This window comes from Salarias fasciatus, chromosome 1, assembly GCF_902148845.1.
Source record: "Salarias fasciatus chromosome 1, fSalaFa1.1, whole genome shotgun sequence".
NCBI lineage: Eukaryota > Metazoa > Chordata > Actinopteri > Blenniiformes > Blenniidae > Salarias > Salarias fasciatus.
The window spans coordinates 3,724,733-3,745,647 of record NC_043745.1 but is presented as its reverse complement, the minus strand read 5'-3'; the positions used below and the strand labels follow the sequence as shown (position 1 = coordinate 3,745,647).

Here is a 20,915-nt window from a genome sequence, read left to right as displayed (position 1 = left end):
CTCTTATTATACTTTGAGCTGCTAAACACAGCATTGTTGTTGAATTATGAAAATTATTTGTATATTAGGCTGTTTTTGCCAGCGCAATTGCAAAAAACAGACTATCCTGGACCAAACAACAACAACGAAAAAAAAATTAGCTGCAAAATGAGGAAAGGATGAGGGAGATTATGGAGGTTTACCAGACCGACATGAGCAATGAATCATCAGCGGAGGAACAACAGGGAGCAACAGAACACCCCGACCAGAACCAGGGTTTGAATCCATCCCAATAATCTATTTATCTGTCTGCCCTGTTCTCTCCTTCCAGACTCTCACCCTAACCGGGACAGCAGGACGTCTCCTCTGAGTCTGGCTCTGTAGAAAGTTTCATGTGAAGTTCGACTGTGCAACATGTGGTTCAGCAGCAGTGCAGGAGCCCTCATAATATATACTGTTGAGATTACAAAGACATATATACAGTGTAAAATATAGCGATGCTCGGTGTGTGTTCACTGCCTGAATCCTCCCTGTGTTCTGTGTGCATAGAAAACAGTTTATAACGGGACAGAATGTGAAGTTTACATTCCCGATCATTTTGTCTGTAATGACAGCTGGTGTTCAAGTTCCTAATCTGGATAAATGACAGAGCTGGATGTTGCTACTCTTGATCTACAGTTTTTTTTGTTTTCTTCTTGCTTTTGTTTCTCTTCGGTCGACAGCTCTGTACTGAGCACACGTCCAAAACTCCTACTCTGTCTTTTACATTTTAGTTTTCACATCTTGTTCAGTCTCTTACAGAGTGCAGTTAATCAGACTGCCACAATCTGATCTCTTTAGATTAACTGATGCAGTTGCATGGGTGGGGGGCTGAGTAAACAGGAAGTTCTTCATAACCAGTTAACACTTACAAACACTACAAACCGGAAGTGGATCTACCACCCAGGCTAATTTTTGCGCCGAATAAGTAAGTCACTGAATTTTTTTTTTACACGATATAAATTGGTTTTAAACAGATGTATTTAAATGATCACTGTTCTGGACTGAATGCTGTCAGAAATCAGTTGTAATTTTACCATGAGCACAGGATTCGATGTGTAAATCACTTTCAACTCAAACTCGGTGGGTTTACTGGACAGCAGGTTCCACTTCCTGTGTCTGGACTGTGTTTTTGAATGGTACACACACACACACACACACACACACACACACACACACGCTGATCACCAGTGGGGGGTAAAGTGAAACAGGGTGACAATAAAAACCAGAATGGCCTTCACTTAGTGTTCCCTGCATCCCCCGCCCTCACCCCCACACCCAAGCCCATTCTTTTTTCTGCCTTTTTTTCTTTTCTTTTTTTTTTTTTCTGTATTATGAATAAATTTAGTCTGTCCCGGACATGAAAATGTCAAATACCTAAAATACACCTAGGCTAAATAGCATATTAATTTTTAATGCCTGCTCATCCTATGCTGCTATTCTCATATCAGGCCTGTCTGCCAACAGCTGTTGCTGGCTCTGTAGCTGGGAATTTATCATCCATCTAGCTAAAGGAAGGGAGAGAGGGAGAGAGAGAGAGAGAGAGAGAGAGAGAGAGAGAGAGAATAAAAAAATACGGGGAGACATTGTTCAGGAGACATGGGGAGAAGGGGAGGGACAGATCTGTGTTTTCATGGATCCCTACCTTGCATTTATATCACCCACACCTCGCAACTTTCCTTCCTTTGATATACGAGTGGAATTCAATTACACTAATGCCAAACATAAATTGTTCAAGATTTCCTTCCTTTTCCCCTGCCTTGGTGGCTGCGCGTGGCACGGCGAGCCTCCTCATACATAAAAGAGAAATAAGGCAGGCGAGCCGGTGACATTGACGCTGGAGGTAGTGACATTGGGGAGAGCGGCAGAGGGAGACGAGATACACTGAAGCACTGTGCCAGTGTGGGTGTTGAATGCCACCCATGTGCGTTTTTAGGTGGCATGTGGTGGATGATTATCATAGATTATCACAATCCAGATTGTTACAAGTTCTGTCTGCGCGCATAGCAGCAGTGTACTGTAGCCGTGTGACTGTGTGTGCGTGTGTGCGCGGCCCTGTGTGTGTGTGTGTGTGTGTGTGTGTGTGTGTGTGTGTGTGTGTGTGTGTGCTTTGGTTTAAGACAGAGTGCCTTTGGGGATAAGACTAAATGGTGAGCGAGCGGCGAACAGTTGGAGTGTGTGAGCGCATGTGTGCATTTATTTGTGTGTATATGCCATGTTGTTCCTTTATCCTTACAGTGCGAGGAGCAAATATGGTACAGGGTTTGGGAGAGTGTGGGGAAAAAAATCAAAGTTGAGGTTTTTTTTTTGGTTTTTTTTCTTGTTCCGGCTGTAGGTTTGTAAAATGGGCCGCCACAGCCACCGAGTCAGGAGGCTGGAGGGTTTACTGAAAAACGCTGCATTTTCACTTGAAACGTCACCGTGTAAACAGGACCACTGGACCAGTGAGTACTGCTCAGGCTCCGCCCCTTTTCCCCATCACCAATCACTGCAAAGCAAACCTGAATGATTGACAGGTTGACTGTTTGAACCACACAGTGTAACCAAGTAGCATTAGCATTACTTAGCCAGATACAGGAAGTTGAGACGACCATATATGGTGTTATTCTCTGAAATTGAAATCCCAACATATTATAATAGATCTTGAACGGTTCTGGGGATTTGTGGACAAGCAGAAGTCGCTCGATGAAAAAAGACATTTTATTTTGAGCGCATTGTGAGTTTCTATATATATCAGGTGTGATTTTGGATGAAAGGATGAGGGGGGTGTTTCCAACAGTCAGCTGGAACATGTTAAATCTTTCACTTATAAAAGATCTCATTCATTCTTGGCTGTGAAGTGTGCAGTTCTGAAGTCAATCAAATGAGCGTCGCTTGGTGGTGTGTCAGTATATAGAACTTTTTGACAAAAATAAATAAATAAAAAATAAGATGCTGAGAAAAGACATTTCCCTTCATCCGTCGCTAACGTGGAGCTGAACCTTACCTCAATACGCCAACTGCATGCTGGAGCTGAACCTGGCAGGTGGGACGAAGAGGCCTCTGGCCGTCACTCCTCACTGACTGCTGCCGACTGCAGAAGCCACCTGGGGGACCAGCAGAGGGGGGTTAGAACACCACCGAACGGGGGGGGGGGGCAGGAGAGGATGGCAATGGGTGCAGAGGGAGGCAAGGAGCTGAGGAGGAGGAGGAGGAGGAGGAGGAGGAGGAGGGAGGCGGGGTCGATGTCAAGATGGAAATCTAACAAATTCAAGTAAGCGCTGCTTCAGAGGTCAAGGCAACGCAGCCGAAAAAGGTTAAAGATGAAATCAAAGCCGGGGCCGCTGCGGTGCCCGGAGGCACAGCTGAAAATCTATCCCTCCAAGGCAAGGCCACCGCTGACGCAAGGCAGACAAGAAGCTAAATACTGCACGCCACTCGGGGATCTTTCATTTTCAGCCGATCAATAAGGGCTTATATTTATCAGGGCCTCCGAGCAGCTGCCACGTCTGACAACCTCCACTTCATTTTTGCACTCCTCCTCTTTTCTTTTCTCTTTTTTCTCCTCCTCCTCCAGCTCCTCCTCCTCCTCTCCTCCTCACCCTCCTCCTCCTCCTCACCCTCACACGCTAAATTGAGACCCATCGACCATGAAAAGGGGCAGAGACCCTGGATTGCCATTAACCCCCCTCGTGTCACTAGGCTGTCGAATACACACACGCACACACACACACACACACACACACACACACACACACACACACACACACACACACACACACACACACAAATGCCCCGGAGATACAATCCTGCTAAAGGTCTGCCTCCCCCATCTTTGAAGAAACATGCCTTATCATTATGGCCTTGGCAGAGACACCAGCACCAGTGTCTTTTGTTCCTCAAGCTGCCCATGCCACCCAAACACACACACACACACACACACGCTCACGCTCAGTCTCGTATTTCTATCCTTGTGGGGACCGTCCATTGACTCCCATTCATGTCTAGCCCCTAACCCTGACCCTAACCCTAACCCTAACCCACACCACAACAAAGCCTAACCCTAAAGAAATGTTTTTGCAATTTTACTTTTTTCAGTAACAACAACATGGTCAAGAAAAGACTGTTTCTCCTACTTAGGACCGGAAAAAGGTCCCCACAAGGCACGTCATTCCACGTTTTGCTATCCTTGTGGGGACATTTGGCCCCAACAAGGATAGAAATACGAGAACGCACACACACACACACACACACACACACACACACGTGTGCACACACACACACACACACACACACACACATATACACACACGTGTGCACACACACAGGCACCCTGTCCCTTGAACACACAGGGACAAACAAATATGCGGACACACATTGCCCTGGCACAACCTGGCGCCGCTTTTAATTCCAACCATTTTTGGTACATCTGTTAATTTTTTCCAATTGATTTTGCCAAAAATTATTTCAAATGACAGAAGAAGAAGCAAAAAAAAATAAAAAATTAGAAAATTCCCAAAAATGAGGAGGACCATAAATCTGGGGAACATTACGATGAGAGGAGGACGAGCTGGTTTTGGGGGGGGGGGGGGGGGTCTGAGTTAAAATAACTGGCTGTCTAATCATCTGCACAACAATATTTGCTGTGAGGCATTCTAAATAGATTATCGCTAGTCCATCTGTGTCATCATTGATTTATAAGGCATTAAGCTGCTTGGGGAAGAGATAGGGCCTCGCCTTCGCTGCTGTTAAAGGGGCTTCTGGTGGAAATCAGGGCCATGGCAGTGGAACAAGCGTGCCACTCGTCTAACCTCCCCTTTAATTGTCAGACGAGGAGGAAGTGAAAATAGGACGGACGTATCTTTTTTTCCCCCCCTCTTTCTTTAAAAGGGAAGTATGAATCCAAAATTTTCTGCATCTCTTTTTGTTTTGCGATACAAAGACAAACCGGGGGAGGAGGGGAGGAAGTACAGGAAAAAGGAAAAAAAAAGTGTGGATGGTGGTGGTGGAGGGGGTGAGAGGGAAACAAATAGCACACACAAACACACATGCACACATGTAGAAGAGAGGGGGGAAAAAAACAAAAAAAAAAAAAAAACAAGGGACATCATTAACATATGAATGCTATATGCAAATGGTAGAGGGAGAGCAGATGTTGTTGCATTTAATTGACCTATATGTGAATTGCATCCAAACCTTTCAGTGTGTTTGCCGGGCCCCGCTGAGTACAGTCTGACTGGCTTTTCCAGCAGTGCGCCCAGATTTTATCAGTGTTTAAAACAGAATCAGGAAGATGGCTGCGTTTAGAGGGGAGGAAGACAGAAAAAAAGAACAAACAAAAGAGCGAGTTGGGTTCCTGTCCCAGCAAACGCTCCACGTCGCCCTGAAAGCAGCCCTCTAACAGGTGGTACTATCACCAATGCACTCAGCTGTTTCTCCCTTCCATGGCTTTATTTGTTTACTTTCCACTTTCCTCTGGGGTTATATTAAAAAAAAAAAAAGAAAAAAAAAAGAAAAGAAAAAGCTGTCTGATGAGCTGAGAAAATATACTGCATATTGTTATAGATCACCCAACAGTAGATAAAAACAGCTAAAATAGTGAGAATCTGACACTTAAGTTTTATGGCTGGCGGAAAGCTGTGTGTGCGCCTGCTATTGACCGGCCTCCGTCGAGACCCATAAAAACATTAATCACATTTTCCAGAGGTGGTCTTATAGATACGTTCAATGTGAGCATTCATCAGTTCTGCTGGCTCTTTTTTTTTAATATGTTTCCATATTATGCAGATCTGAACGTCATTTCAATACTTTAAATGTAAGATGTTGTTTTTTCTTCTCTCTTTTCTACCAATCCAACATGCAACACTATTGAGAAGGTGTGTGAATATCCAGGAACACACAGCCAGTGTGAAGGTATTCACACACACACACACACACACACACACACACAGAGGGGCTCTGCCATACAGCCTCAGACGAGCTGTGGATGAGAGGAACTCCCTGGGGAACTGATGGAGGAACTACTTTTTAGAGGAAGAGCATCTCCTCTAACTTTCATTCTCTGCACTCCTTTTTCACACGACTACCTATAATCAACAAATAATCAATTTAAAAGCAGACACAGAATAAACTCTATAAAAAAAATGGCATTACGGAGGTTTTCCCGGTAATGTACAGATAAAGTAGGAATATTGAAACTTATCTCAGCTTCATCATGTCCACTAATAATGAAACATGTTAAACAGACGGTTAAAGCACTAAAGATCTGCTGATGATTCGTATTGAAATGCAGAGTTGCATGAAGACATTTTAAGGCTGCGTGTTTGTGACTTCCGCCTGGGAGCAGCAGTGTGACGCAGTTATTGTGTTTTTACTATTTCTGCTGTTCAATCAGGGGGTTATGTTCCAAGGCCGAGGCGGAACGTACAGTTGTTCTTTTTCTTAAGGTCCGCTCCTCGTTCTGAGCCCAGCCTGGACATATTTTGTTCTGCAGGTACGCACAAAGACGGCGAGCAGGGGAGGGAGAGAGAAAGTCACGCATTTTACGCCGCTGTGTTTGCATGGGTGAGCCATGAAAAACACAGATGCTATTTTCATCTGGGCCTCTGCCTTTTTTCTTCCTTATTTTTCTCCCTTTTCCCCCTTCCCTCCTTCTGTCTCTCTTTTATTCTCTCGCATCAACCACCCCTTCTTCACCCCCCCAATCACACACACACACACACACACACACATACACACACACACACACATTCTTTGGAATGTCATTAAATTGTATTAAATAGCCTTTTGTCCAGGGGGCAAGGACCACCCGATATATGATAATACATTAAGGCCCCAGTGCAGCAGCCACTGAGCCGAGACCATCTTAAGAACATGCGTTGGTGTGTGTGTGTGTGTGTGTGTGTGTGTGTGTGTGTGTGTGTGTGTGTGTGTGGCTGCCAATATGGAGAAACAGTGAGGAAAGAGGAAGAAAATAAGAAAAGATGGGGCAGGTTGGTTGAGGGAAGTTGTTGTTGAGGGGCGAACGGAGGGAGGAGAGCGAGGTGGCGGTGGCGGCGGCGGTGGCTGCCTGCCTGCGCATGTGGCTCTCTAACAACTGTGACACATACTAATAGAAACATACCTAATAAATTACAAGCTTTCAGGGTCTGGCAAGCTGACATTTCTCTCCGTGCGCGGGACAATTTCATATCTGCGGCGCAAAGTCGAGGGGCTGCTGGACCAAATTGCATCACACAGAGATGCCAGAGGATTAGCATAAAAATTAACACTTAAATTTCAGCTTATTGTCAACCCCACTCCTGCACCGGCTGCCTCACAACAATCAATTCCTCTTAGAAATCTGATTAGATTCCATGACGCTTATTATCCCAGTCATGTCTGCCTGCCCCCTTCAACTCCCTCACACACACACACACACACACACACACACACACACACACACACTCACTCTCACTCAGTCACAGCAGCGGTGGCAGTGGGGCTGCTGTCGTCACGGCCAGCGCCGTTTGTTTCAGTGAAATTAAGTAGGAAATAAATCTGAAGGAGTGGCCTTTCTCCTGACGGATGGTGTTTGGGCCAGCCTGATCTTTGCGTCGGAGATGAATTGGCAGATTTCACCGAGTTAATGTGGTGTGATTTGTCGTTCGTCGAGTTTCGGTTGTCCGTTCAGACGGCGACGGCCCTCAGAGCCACTGAAAACACAACCTTTTAAAAACGCTCTGGCCGTCTCTCCAGAAATGCTGCTACTGCATCCTGCACATGCTCAGTAGACCGACAGCGGGCTGAGCGGTTAACCAGTCAGACAGCTGCATGCTTACAGCGTGTTCAAACCGAAATGTTCACTCACAGATGCCACCAAGAGTCATGTATGAGAAAACAGTTACGACAAAACAAGACAATGAAAAGAAAAAAACAAATAAAATCAATAAAACCAGCCCGACTTTTTCTTTTCAGTGTTTAACTCTGACCTCAGTCCTTTTTTAAGGAAAAGTCTGCCTCTGTTTGAGCTTTAAAGTGTCTAATTCTAGTTTTTCCATGTCTCGTCCCCCTGACAGGGCCCCGGGCCCCAGCTTGGGAACCAGCAGTTGAAAGCTGCCTGGGCCGTATTTAAAAGCTAATCTCGCTGCGGTTTTCTCTCATCATTTCCACCTTCCTCTCTCACCACCATTCGAAATGAACTCCGCATTTTTTAATGTTTACAGCTGGAACCAGGCAAAGAAAAAAGTCATTGTGAGATCTCATGAGGCTGTCACAATGAAATATTTGTCAATATCCCTTTCTGTTGAAGCACATTGCACAAGTATGTAGTAAAGAGCACGGCGCGCATTGGGTGGCTTCGGTAAGACTCGTGATTGTTTAGACAAATGGCATTTCATCGCATCCAGATGTCTTTAAGCTGCGCTCAACCACCAGCGCTGCTTTCCAAGGCGCAGGCTGTATGTATACAAACATCTCCTCATAACTGCATTCCTCATCTGGGCCGGCGAGCGTCACGGCCTTCGTCACCGCGCCTGGACGGAGGCCAGGGCGCGCCGCGTTTTCAGATTGGGATTTTTGAGGTAGGGTCAGAAGCCTTTACGAGTTCGCTGCAAGTGCAGGACTCAAAGAAGCGACTCTTAACGGGGCAGAACGGGGCGTTTAGAGCGCTCCTCTTCCCCGGCGTGGAGGAATGAGGTAGAGCCCGGCCGGCACAGGCGCGAGAACATAACGGCGGTACAAAGGATCCCGAACGAAGACGCCCACGGGGCTGGGAGAAGCAGCGGCCGGCGAGGGAGAAGGGACAAGTCGTCTGATGTTCTAAGTGGATAACAACAGCTCCTGCTATGCAGCAGCGGAGGCGCAGAATAATTTAAACCAGCTCCCCGGCACCTCCCCCCCCCCCCCCCCCCCCCCCCCCCCCCCATCTCCTGGCCACTACTCTATTCTTATGTTAACACGGCTAAAGCGGAGTGGGCCACCCAGCAGCAGAGAGCAGAAACTAAGTCCACACTTCAGGAAAAATAATCCACCGCTCTGCCTCCCTCCCCCCCTCTCTCTCTGACCCCCCCACTTTACTCACTGATAGCGCTCGCTAAGGGAACGGCTGAAACAGATCCAGAGTCGGGGGGGGTGAAGGCGGCGGCACGTTCACTGTGCCTTTAAAGCATATTACTTTTCAGACAAGAGTCTGAAGAATAATAAACTTGTTCTGTTTTCTCCGTTCGGTTAATGCCATGCAGTGGCGAGGCGGCGGCCAGAAGAATTCATAAGTCTTTAAATGCAGAATAAACACTGCTTTCTTTGTTGATTGTAGAGTAACGTTGTGTTTTTTGTGGATTTTGCCCCCCCCCCCCCTTTGTCTGTGTTGCTCTCTGTGTTGTGTTTGGTCTCCAAACAGCACATCTGAGGTACACACCTCGCTGATATTTTATAGGTTCAAATCCCAGAGAATTGGGTGGAGGGGGGTGGGGGTGGGGGGTGGGGTGGGGGAGGGGGGAGTCATATTTTATACCGTCGGTTTATTTTAACGGGGGCTTGTAATTAACGCAGCATGTCTTCTATCTCCCAGCCATCTATGCCAAGGCCTTTATTTAAACAACTTTATTGTGAGATGTTTGCGTTCTCAGCGCTCGGCCGGGGCCCACACACAGAATATTATTTCATACTTCAAGGAGAGGGTGAGGAGGGGCGAGCGGGGGGGCTGGAAGAGTTTACGCTTTGAGCAGTTATTGTTTTTGATTACAGTAAGACTCTTTCCTTTTTTTTCTTCTTCTTCTTTTTCTTAAATGGATCAAGCCCAGTAACCTTGCACACACACACACAGACACACACACACACGCACACACGCACACACACACACACACACACACACACACACACACACAGTCTCACACATCACAGAACCTGTTTACAGAAGGGGTGTGCGAACCTGAAGCCTTCGCTCGGGCCAAAAGCACAATCTCAGCGTGATTTATGAGAGTAAGATCACACTATTTATGTCCAAATGAGAGCACTTGTTTAATGCCACTGCATGCATGCATGCACTCCATGCTGGAGGGAGCGTCGCTCGCACTGTATGTTTGTGTTCCCGCAAGGTTTAATAGAATCTGATGGGGAGATTGAGTGTTTACGTTGAGAGAAAATGACCCTGAGTTAACACAACCCGGGACGCACACACAGGGACTGCGTGTGCGGCGTGGACGCGTCTTTGAAGGCTGGACTGTGAGGGACGGGCCTCCATTCAGGGTCCACATGTGTCGACGGCGCTGCCGCCGCTGCTTTCTGCCGCGGCGCTGTTTATTTAGAGATCCTCCGTGCTGGGGGGGGCGCACTGTTGACCAACTCCTGATACTGAAATCTACTCCAGAGAAACAACACTTGAGTTTGAAAAGAGAAAGTATGTGAGCTCACCAGCTTCTCTTCATAAATCCAAGGCCCTCTCACACCCCGACACATCCAGGACAAACCGCTGCTTTTTGGATTTTCGTTCCAGAAAAGCTTGAGTGCAAAGCTAACTGCTAAGGCTGACCACGATGTCCCAGCAGTGTGTAGCTCCTGCAGTCAGAATATTGTTTGCGTCGGAACTTGTGCCACAGATTCACATCAGATCACAGTTAATGATCGGAAAACGAGCACAGTTCACAGGGTTCACATCTTTTTTTCCACCCTTTTTAATCATTGTAAATGTTGATGGTCAACACAGTGATGGCCTTCGCAGCATTAGCCGGGGTGTTTATGCACATTTCTGATTCGCTTTTGTTGTTCCTTTGGCTGGATATGGAAGTTTATCATTAAACCAGACAATAAAGCCGGTCTAATCTTCACGGCGAGGTTTTATGTACATCTTATTTAAAGTGTCCGTCATAAAAGACAAATCATAAATGGAAAGTAATGGCTTATTGAAGTAATCAGGGTTTTAAAAGCGTACACAACCTGTAAGTGTAATTATCATTGGAGTTTGGTCAGTGTTAAAACACGTCTAATTCAGTGGTTTGACCTTCGCGCTCAACTCACAGCAGATATTCTATTCTCATCGTCTAATAATAGGGCGGCCATGCTTATAATACAATATCTAACCGTGCCTGCTGTCCAGCGAATCAGATGGATCACAGATTGCCTTGGGGATGCTAACTTTAGTGTATTCTGCTTTTAGCACACAGAGGAGATTGACAGGAAAGAAAAAAGTGTGTGAGAGCGGGGAGAGAATGACTCATGACAAAGGTTGAGGAGCAGCGTGGCTGCTCTGCTGCAGCCTGCCGAGCCTCCAGAAACACCTCACAAACAAACGCATTTCAATAGGGAGCAAGTGCACGGCGCCGCCGCCGCCGCCGCCGCGCACAAAGACCACGGCTCGGCCTTTTCTGGGGGAGCTGCACGCGCGTGTGCCGCAGGACTGAAGGGTAAATAAGTTGCTTTTAACAAACAGCAGCCTCATCCTGCCCTGTTTGTCAATGCCGACTTTCAGCTACTATATTCCTTTTTAATACAGGAATCCCAAAGGGACCAATCCCAGGGCCGGAGAATCAATGAGCGGCGCTGAACGGGCCGGTCACACATCGGCGCTCTTGCAAACATTGTGCGTGCGGTACGGTACGTGCACACATTAACTCAGGTACACACCTTTTAAAGGGCTGTCCTGCACACCTTGTTCCCCTGTCTCCTGCGTCCAAAGACGGAGCACAAGAAAACACGCGGCTTACTAAACCTGAGCCATTACAAGCATTCTGGTAAAAATTTATTGAATGGCTGCTTTTAATTGGGGACTTCTCAAGGATGGCCGGAGTCTTTTCCAGTGCAGATCTGAAGTCTGTGTTCCTCCTCGTTTCTAACCTTTACATGTAATCTCTGTGGAATTACTCTTAAATGACCTTTTATCCTTGTGAGCATTCATTGATGAAATAAAGGGCAAGTTGGCTGAAAGTAAATGGTGACTTTGAAGCTTATGGGTTCCATTTATTGCTGAAGAGAAAGAAAGAAAGAAAGAAAGAAAGAAGGAAAGAAAGAAAGAAAGAAAGAAAGAAAGAAAGAAAGGAAGAAAGAAAGAAAGAGGACCCATGTTTTGGGCCTTACAAGACCTTGTTTAAAAAAACTGAATTTTCAAGTAAAAACTGTGGTTCTGTTTCTGCTGTTTGTCTATAAGATCTCTTTGTATTCAGTCTCTTTTAAAACTTTTGAAAAGTCAAAAGTCCTCAGAACCGTTGCTTATGTTATATGCTTGTTTGGTAGGAAGAAGAAAATGAAAACTGCCATTAATTAAGCTAATCATACTTTATTTCTCAGATGTGGCGGGAAGCCATGTTGGTGCGCTCTGGACGGCTGATGGGGGTCAAGGGTCACAATGGAGACACGTCAACTGTGGAAATTGAACCTGCAAACTTTCAACCACAAGTCTGCTCCTCTAGCCTCCAGTCACAACCAACAGCAGCAGCTTGGGACTCTGCGTTTTGCTCGAGGGCACCTGATGAGGAATTGAACCTGCCTCAATGACTGAGAGACGACCACTCTAACCGGCAAGCCAGGAAAAAAAGCATGAAGAAGAAAAATCAGACTATCATTCAGCCAGATTAAAACCTTTACACGGCTTCTTTGGGTAAGAAATTTAAAGGAAGGCAACAAATAATAAGAATTGACATCAGGTTTTTAAAATGGCGTCAATCTGCCACGGCGTGTCCTGCTCAGGGACGGAGGTGTGGATGGAACACTGTAACGCCATGCTCCTGAGCTCAGCTAGTGACTGTCAGAATGGGGATTCAATGCATTAGCAAGCATCATATTTTACATACAGGCAGAAATCTGTGAATTCTGTCTGGTCAGTCAGTAACGCCGCCTGGTTTGAAGAGATCACTGCAGAGGACGCTTTGTCCAGTCACTCACAAGTTAAGAGGATGATCTGTTCTGCAGATCTGGACGCTCAGAGGTCAGTCCATGGAAGGAAACCAGCAACAGCTGCTTGAATTTACCCAGAGACGATGGATCTCACGCTGTAAAAGCTAAACTAGAGCTTCCATAGTGAGAAATTCAAGGATTTCTTGTTGTTTGAGACACATCCCAAAGAAATCCATCAGCCTGAGCACAGTTCAGGAGAGCACTGACAGTTCGATCCCCCATCTCTCTTTTTGTCAAGCGGTGATCCCCAACTCGCCTTGAGTGACGGCTGTCTGTGTGAATGAAGCACGCTGAGACTGCTGAGTAGCGCTAATAAAACATTTTAACAGTGTTTAGAAACACTGTGGGAATTGTTTAAAACTGAGCGGACAGGCTGAAGCCTGTGAGCAGGTGGAAGAAGTGTGGAGGAGGCTGGAATGCAGAAATAATATCAGTTGTGAAGGTTTGAGGTCAAGAGTCTGAGGCAAAGAAACACATTTCCACAGCAAAACATGAGATAAGTTTACAGACAGAGGACGGAGGAGTCGGGCTCATCCCCATTCCTCCTCCCTCGCTACAGTTTCTCCGGTCCTCCCTCTGCTCCTATTGTTCACAGTCCTGCTTCCCTCCCCTCATACCCAGGCGGGAGGCGGTAAAGTGAGATGTAGACACTTCTTTAGCCTGACAGAGGCCAAACAGATCGAAGCCACGGAGCAGCTCGCCGCTGGGAGCGTCTGATCTCCGTCCTTCCACATCGTTTCTCTTTAGAACGTTATTGAGAAATGACGCCTGGATGCAAACGTCTTTGTTTTCTGCACAACAGCAGATAAACCTTCCAACGTCTTCGCTCCAACAGCGGGAGAAAAGTTGGCTAACTGTTTGAGGGCATAACTTACACCACACATAATCCTACACACAAATCCCAGAGTGCTCTCCGAGGTGGACGAGCAGCGATGGCGGCCGCTCACCAGAGCGCCATCGATCGCACCTGGATCCTCCAAACTCTCCGCTGTGCCATTCAGACCTGCTCAATTTTTAATCACCAGCTCCAACACCAGAACAAGCCCCTGTACTGTCACACACTCACACACACACACACACACACACACACACACACACACACACAGATATAAGATACAATTACACCTAAGCTACATTTCAAAAATCCAAACCCAGCGTTCCTCTCTCTCAATGCCAGCTGACAAATACTATTTGGATTCATATGCATGGTGGAGCAGTGTGTGTCTGTGGCTGTGCCAGTGTGTGTGTGTGTGTGTGTGTGTGTGTGTGTGATGTAAACCATGTGCCTTCACCTGGCCCCTGTCTCGTGCCCAGCTCCAGACTGTAGCCAGTTGTGACCTTGGGCTCCGCCATATTCATTACATCATTAAGTTACCTCTTCATTAACTTTTCATTGTTTATAGAGGAGGCGCTGAGAGAGAGAATAGATAAGGAAGGGGGGGTGGGGGTGATAGTGGGGGCTCTTTATCAAAGCACCCTACCCAGGGCTGGGGCAAGTAGGCTCTGTTCTGCCCCTGCATCTGAATTTTAAAAATCACAAACAGTCGAATTCAAAGGAAGAAATGAATAAAAAAGGAAGCGTTCTGGTCGTATATGATCTGCAACATCATCCATCCATTCATCCGTCTCCCTGCGATCTGATCGTGAACATATTTGTGAGGGCTGGCCTTGTAGCCACCAGGCGCTGTTGTGCTTCCACACCACTCGAGCTTTCTGTCATTAGCGATGCATCGCCCCGGCAGCACACACAGATTGTGTTCAAAAAAAAAAAAAAGGAAAAAAAAAACTGTCCATGCCAACCACCATCGACCATAGCAAGCCAATTATAAATGGCAACTCACTATACAGCAATACTCCCTCGCTCGCCCCCCTCTCACTCACTGTGTTTTAACAGTGGTGTCTGGCCAGACTCCACGGCTTCTCTTGAATAACAGGGGTAGATGTCCCCTCGTGTTACAAGCTGCTGATCGCTTGTTAGTTCACACTTTTTTACACAGGGAGCTCAGAGGGAGGGGGCGGGAGCCGCTGGCATTCAGACGTCTACACCTTGGGCTTTTATTTTCCTTCCAGACTGCAAAGGTGAGGCGAGGTTTCTGAGGGCGAAGGCGTCACCAGCACGGCTCTAATCAAATACAGGAACGTACGACACGGGGAGAAGAGTCGAGGATTCCGAAAAGGGAAGACGCTCATCAGAGGTGTGAACTGAGTTAACAGATCAAAGAGGAAACCGACCGACCTCGTTCTTCAATCTGCCAAAACATGGCAGTGAAGCCAAACACTGGCTCACACACCGACTCTAAAGCAGGAATCTGATTCCCAGAAAACACCTTCTTCAGGGTTTCTGCCATTTCTGGATAAACGGGCATCATTTGCAGACCTTTCCCATGTAAATGTCAAACTTTCCTGCAACAGAAACGGAAAAACGATGTGTTTTTACTCGAAGCAAGGTGTTCTGATGGTGAAATTCTTTCAATCATTAGACTGAAGAATAGTAGGATAGAAAGCAGAAATACGGAAGGAACCCGAATCCGAATCCTCGACAGTTAACGCTGAGCTCCTGTCTCCAACGAGGATATTCTGCTCCTCCAAACGGTCCCCGATGCTCACTTCTCAGACTTTCAGCTGATTGTTTGTGGACACTTCAGAACGAGAGATTCTTATTCCCACTGAGCCGGGACGACGATCTCTCCAGCTCAGACAGTTTGACTCTGTTACACTCGAGAAGACGGACGACCGAGCTAACGCCGCACACGAATCCTCATTATTTCAAATAATAGTTTACACTCCTTCTACAGTACTACAACTATGACACTACACTCCACATCAGTCTTCAGTCAACCACAACTTCTACAACATGGATGATCAAAAAACCACGTCTTTCGTGGTTCTGGTTCGCAGGTGAAGCATCAGGTGTGTTAGGAGCTCGATCATCAGTCGACCATCTTCATGTTCTCACTGTGGATTCCTCTTGGATAAACAGCGTCTCTAAATTGCTTGTAGACACGAGTATTTGTGTTTATCTGTGTTTTTGCCGTGCGACAGACGGGTAATGAAAGCTGCCTTCATGCACAACGCCAGGTTGGATAAATCAGTCCCGAAGACGGATGGGAAGCAGAATGAATGTGGGAAAAGAGACATTCATACCACACACAATCGCTCCGCTGATGCTATCTCGCAGGTTTTCCAGGGAAAATAACAAGTGTAAATACAGCTGTTTGACTCTTGTTTTCAGTCGGGTTTATTGTGGGAGCAAATGAGTTGTGGAGGACCTGGCAACCAAAACTAAAACCCTAAGAAAAATCCAGATTCTTCTTCTCTGAAGCAGCTTTTATCCCATCCTGCTACCTGGAAGATCAGATTTAATTCAGCTCCAGTAAGGCCGATTCACTGCAGCATCCACATTAACTTGAGAGAACGTACCGGGTGACAAAAGCCGAGTGTTTATTGATGTACTCCAGGTTGGGAGGGAGTGAATATTTTTAAGAAACAGAATAAATAATTCTGAGGCTTCGTGGTCCGAAGTGGCCACAAAGAGGTGGAAGCACCTGAAACAACAGAAGGCCCCGAGGTACGACCCGCCAAGAGCCTGCAGACGTGGAGGAGCAGCATTTATGGTTCGGTGTTCAGCACGCTCTGCATGAAGCTCCGTGATGAAGAAAACTCAAGGTATCGCTTCATAAACAGCCTGACGCAGAACGTCACAGAACATGAAGGCGCTCTCAGATCAGATGGTTTCCTCTTTCTCTTCATTTCGTCTTTTGACGTACAACATCCACCTTGTTTTCTTCGCCGTCTCAGGAACGGAGATGCCTCAAAGCATTACTGTCAAGCTGATCTCTGATTAAACCACTCCAAGCCCCGTTCCTCCGTGTAGCCTGCTGGCTGTATCCACATTCACCTTTAACTTTTAGGGGACAAACATTTCAAAACAGCTGAATGCTGGCATCAAAACAACAGTTTCACTTAGTTCACAAGAAGGTTTAATCACAGTCTTGTTTTCAAGCATTTTTAGCTCTACATGAACATTAACGTCTCTTCAGATGTCAAATGTCTTTGTTACTTTTTAGCAGTGTCTTAAAAAAGTCTGTTCAATGTTAGAATTAATTTTATTAAGCTACATGATCTGGATAATGTTTTTTTAAAGTGAAAATTTGACATTAATTAGTGAAACCCCGGATCTGACATGATCCGCTGACTAAAAATATACACTTCATTGTGAAATCAACTACATTCTTTCTTAGTAGACATGCTATTTGTAAGGAAAAAGAAAAGCTGATAGCATTTGTGTTAAAATGACTTACAATAGACTTTTATTTTGAAAGTCTTTTTCTTAAGACAAAAGTTAAAACATTTGTAATCAGCATTTCCTTTTAAATCAAAATCACAAAACCATCACTGTAACAAAGAAGTTTTGCTGTGACGCCATGTAACAGCACACGACTTTACGTTATGTTAGTTATCATCAACCACAGCTTATCTTTACATGATGCTAACAGCTAATGCTAACTGGCTCAAAGTGATTCACCTAAACTTTAGGAACACATCCTGAATACATGTTGATTTAGACCAAAATTAATCTCTAAAAATCTTTGAAAGTCCAGTTAGACATGGGTAAGGTTTCAACAAAAGACTTTAGAACGAAGCACAAAAGGCTAATGCTAACCGCTAACAGCTAACAGGCTTCATTTTGATTCTGCAGAACTTGGGAGGCACGAGCAGCGTTGAAAGCATTTCGTAGCAGATGTGGACGGTTTGCACAACTGGAAATACACATCGTGAGTAAAAGACGGAGGTGAGGACTGGGATCAATAGCGTTAGCGCTAGCGCCGTGTACGGCGCGTCGTCATTAGACCACACGCACACCTCACACGTACCCGCAGCAATCAGAGGGCCTTCGCTATCTGACAGCGAGCACCGCTAGGGAAATGAGGCGCTGCGTGTGAGTGTGTGTGTGGGTGTGTTTGTGTTGTGCACATGTGTGTGAGGGAGAGAAAGACCTCAGAGCCCTTGGGATGGTGTGTCACATAAGCTCCATCACAAGGCTGCTTTATTGAGCCTGGCATGGGTCAGACCCCTACTGTCATCTTCAAATATGCCTGCCACCTGCTCACACACACACACACACACACACACACATGAATATGCACTCGTGTACATGCTCACACATCCATATCTGTTCACGCCGGCCATACACAACACGCTCATGCATACACAAACCGGCACACATGGCTTGAAAAGAATTCATCTGGTGTTTTCTGGTAATTGCAACAAAAACACCAAATCTGGACGTGTCACGTTCATTTCCCAAGACCCCGGAGTGGAGGGCTAATTTCAAACAGCCTCCCCCCGTTTCACTGTACAGACTTCTGTCCTCTTTCTCCCCCCTCCCTCCCTCAACCCGCCCCTCCGTCTTCTTCTTTTTTCATCCTCTCGTTTCAGAGAGGGGGAGAGAAAAACGCCAGTCTTTTACACAGCGGCCAGTTCTGCAGATGGTTATTTGCTTAAGAGAGGCAGAACCGAGTGAGATCTTCATCCGTCTACCTCGGAGAGAGCGTTCATGCCACTCTGCTTTCAGATTCCACACGTCTAAGATATATACGCCCGGGCCAGCCGTGCCAGCGACTCCACCGCCATCGCCATCGCCACGAATTAGCAATAAGATTTGCAATCACTCTTGACTGCGTAAGCAAAGCGGAGGATTTTTCTATTTGGATAATTTTCCTTAGGATGTCGTGCTTTTGTGGAAAAGCGCTCACACACGTGTGTGTGTGTGTGTGTGTGTGTGTGTGTGTGTGTGTGTGTGTTTTCTCTCCTCACATGCACGACTGTGTGTCAGTGGAATGCGTGCGTGTGTGTGTGTGTGTGTTTTATGTGTGTGTTCCCTGATGGAGATAAGTCTGAGTGGTTAGGAGGGAACAGATGTCAGCTGGTGTCGGCTGCCAGGAAGATTGAACAAAGCCAATCACGTTGCCTTCCTGTCCAAAAAACGCATGGCAGAGGGAGACCTGCATCTAACAACAATTTGTGGCATTAACTCTGAGCATGCCACCCTGCCTGCAACTGTCATCTCACACACACACACACACACACACACACACACACACGCACAGACATCGATACACAAGCCACCATCATCCTGTTTGGAATAAATCTGGTAAACAACTGGTGTGAGATATAAAAGATTGCAGGGTGAGCTAACAAAATGGCGTCTGTAATATGATCTGCCCTTGTTGCTACAGTAGCTTAATCATTCATAAGCCTGCGTGGCGGGAAGACTGGCAGGCGTTATCCAACCTCTACCTGTTTCCCTCCGCCGCCCATCATTCATTAAATCCCGTGTTTGGACGCTCCAAGGCGTGTTGTCGTCTGGTTTTCCTTTTTTTTTTTTTTTTCCTTTGTAGCAGCTGAAGCTAATGATCAGCTAATGAACAAAGCATTTAAATTCAAACTGAAAAACAATTCTGTCTATTTTGACTGGGTTTAAACTGATCAGCCATAACATTATGACCAGATGAAGGTATCATCCAGGGCTGCAACATAACACACTCTGAGGGCTTTTTTATGTTACGCCGCAGTTTTCAGCCTGTATTTGGACCATTACAGTGAAATGATTAACTCGGGGATGTCAAACAGGTAAAATAGTGCAAAATGGTGCAAAATCCAGTGAAATGTCCTCTAAACTTGCATCCTGGGTGTTTTTCAAAACTCCCCCTGACAGAATGGGTTTGATGCTAAATGGATCCAGATAGCTGGCTTTAAAAGGCGAATCACTGACATCTCAGCTCAGCTCTCAGTTGGATTGTGTCGCTACTCTCAAGAAAATTTGTTGAAAAAAATCTTTATTTTCCACCATTTTCTTAGTGGTTTAGGCTAGGTTAGAGCCTCTTGCGGACTAGTTTTGGTTCATGGACCTGATGTTTAACACCTCTGGGTCAATCTGAATGTAAAATACACTGATTTTATTACCTAGAACTGATCTAATAACTCCATTTATTATTAGACATATCTCGTTTAACGGTTTCAAAATTGTCCTTGATACCTTTATCATGTCATATTCACTTGAAAACAGCCATTACCAGTTTAATTAAAGAAAAAATAATGCACTTAAAACCTGTTTAGTATGATTTATTTAAATAAAAAAAAAAAAAATAAGGAAATAGCAGGAAATACCCATTTGCTTATTTAATTTCTCCTGTATAAATGGTGTTCAATCATACTTATTAGATTAATTCAACACTTTTCACAGCGAGGGGCCTCAGCAGCTGGAAAAATCTGGGGGGTCGGGGGATATTTAGCACAATTTGAGCCTTTGATTAAAAGAAGCAGTCGGGGAAAACATTATGAACTAAAACGAGGGGCTACCCTGTTAAACAGTGAGCGTAGCAACAGTTGCAGACTATAAATAAAGAGCAGACTGCAGACTAAAGGCCACTAACAAGCAGGAGAAGTGTGATGTTTTCTTTCTTTATCTGGATCTGACCAATACTGAGAGATCAGGAAGCCTGGCTGCAGAATGAAAAACACTACTACTTCTTAAACCACGGGGAGTGAAAGCAGGATTGCCTGATTAGACAGAGATTTAATGCTGATTGTGATTAAAAAGACGTTTGCTCGTGAAAGGGAACCTGGAGAATCATGCTTCAGCTGATCCTCTTGTTCTTTGTCCGTCCTACACAATCGTATAAGTTCTTTCATGCGGTGGGAGAAAACTGCAAAAGCTAATTTGGGAGCGAAGCAGAGAGATGTTAATTCTTCGAGAAGAGGAGGGTGAGTCATGCAGAAAAGCATATTTACCGCGTATCATAAACAACGGGGACTGGTGAGAGAGAGGCTAACATATGAGCACACGCACGCAGAAAGGAAAAAAAAAGAATATCCAAATGACAAATGCTAGAAACGTCCCTGGTCGTTACCATTTCTCATTTCACAATCTGCACGCAATGAATGAGAGGCCTGGGAAACCGCTAACTCCCCGTCCTTCTCCAGAGCCACAGCTTAATCTGCACCATGGTCAGAGCTGGAGTGTTGGTACGGTGTGTCCCAGTAGGGTA

General features: G+C 45.8%; 1 protein-coding gene across 5 annotated transcripts in view; it reads right to left on the bottom strand.

Moving 5' to 3' along the window:
* The window catches only part of znf536 (zinc finger protein 536), a 230,425-nt gene that overhangs the window by 142,966 nt on the left and 66,544 nt on the right, over positions 1-20,915 (bottom strand). For 4 of the 5 annotated variants that reach the window (XM_030090211.1, XM_030090202.1, XM_030090218.1 and 1 more), the window contains one exon: positions 3,005-3,104. The gene's annotated coding sequence lies outside the window, so the exon portion shown is untranslated. Of the gene's footprint in view, positions 1-3,004; positions 3,107-20,915 lie in introns of all 5 variants that reach the window. The other variant, XM_030090240.1, reaches the window with a different exon arrangement.